This window comes from Prunus dulcis, unplaced genomic scaffold (assembly GCF_902201215.1).
Source record: "Prunus dulcis unplaced genomic scaffold, ALMONDv2, whole genome shotgun sequence".
NCBI lineage: Eukaryota > Viridiplantae > Streptophyta > Magnoliopsida > Rosales > Rosaceae > Prunus > Prunus dulcis.
In genome coordinates, this window is record NW_023010245.1 from 13,506 (window position 1) to 15,134 (window position 1,629).

A 1,629-nucleotide genomic window follows, 5' to 3' on the forward strand; every position below is an offset into this window, starting at 1 on the left:
ATAAACTCATTTATAAAACTTATTTATATAAAAGCATATCAAATTATTAATGAAATCTAATTTAGGAAAGAAGGTCCACTCACAAATGGTCCGAGCTAATTTGACTCTTTGAAGGTTCCTCCTGCTAATCGGCTGGACCGCTGATGCCTTACTCGATCGATTTGGAGGAGAAACGAAGGAGAATTTCGAGCTGGAAGTTCGGGTGGCTTCGAAGGAACCTCCGCCGGAAAACATGGTTTTCCGGCCAGCTCAGGGCGGCCCCGGGGTTGAGATCGGTCAGGTTGTGACGGCGACACGAAGGCGGACCCGTAGGTACCCACGGCGGAGATCGGCTCGGCCTGTGGTGGCCGGGCCGTCCCTTGGAAGTCGAACGGGCGCACTGCCCAGTTCGCGCGGAAGGAGAGAGAGGAAGAGAGAGAAAGTGACGGGAGAAGAGAGAGAGGGGTATAAAAATCTGACTTTTTGGCCAAATTACCATTTTGCCCTTCGCGGTTTTTAGACCATAACTTCTTCGTTACGGCTCCGATTCGGGCCTACTCCGTGTCTACGAACTCCTTTCGCCGCGCTCTACGCAATTGCATAAGCGAAATTCCCAAATTCTTTCTCGATCAAAAAGTCAAATTTTCCCCCATTAAATAGTGCGAGGGCAAAATTGTCTTTTTGCAAGAAGATATTTTCTTTACTTTTTAGATATTTTCTTCTTTTTAAGATATTTTGTTTTGGGTTCTTACACGAAAAGTTGCAACCGAGAATCCAAAAATCTTATGTGAAATTTGAGATCTGAATGTTATAACAAAATATGGACACATGGCAACCGAAAATGTTATCTAAAATTTTAGGTGAAAATAATGACACGTGGCAATCGAAAATCTTACCTGAAAAGAGTATCAAAATTAATAGTTTAAGTATAAAAAATAGAAAATAAATTAAATTGAATAGTAATTACCCTTATCCCTGCTCTTTGAGATGAAAACAAGAAAGGAAAAAGATGCCACTATTCATGTAAATAGTGACAAACCTTGCCTTACTTCCTTGCCTTTGCCTATTGAGGTAGAAGTGCTCTAAAAAACTTAAATTAGATTTGGTGGGGTGCGCCAGACCCGTGTAGTAGTGCAACGCTTGGGCGAAACTAAAGAGCCCCAATAGCAAGCTACTGTAGTGGACCCTCCCCCTAAAGAAATTAATTTAATATCGTGTGAGCCATTGGCCCACGTATCAGATATTAAACTGATAAGAACAGATACTACACTTGATCTTAGCCAAAAGGCCGAGAAAGGTATGCTTGTTTATCCCTTGGACTGATTTTTTTATACATAGCTCCGTTCTCCTCCTTCCTTCAACTAGTCGATGTGGGAGAATGGGTCAATACCCTGTCTTGAAGAAATCTTATCTTTGTGCTTCAATGCAAGTACACCTAAATCCTCTCCGCAGCCTTCTATCATCATAGGTATAATCCAATAATTATAAACAAATAAATGTAGAAACTGAGCCAATTTATTGATTTATTAAGTTGCAACAAATAAAAGAACATTATATATATATATAGATTTTCTATTTAAACTCCACACTTCTTCTTTGTTCACCCCAATACTTAAATCATTAAGCTGTACGTTTTATTATTGTGTAAAA

General features: G+C 39.9%; 1 non-coding gene across 1 annotated transcript; it reads right to left on the bottom strand.

Annotated features, from left to right (window-relative positions):
- Window positions 1-1,084: 1,084 nt before the first annotated feature.
- Window positions 1,085-1,280, bottom strand: LOC117613274. Its single transcript, XR_004583699.1, has one exon. It is a non-coding gene; the product is annotated as a U2 spliceosomal RNA (small nuclear RNA).
- Between the last annotated feature and the right edge of the window lie 349 nt (window positions 1,281-1,629).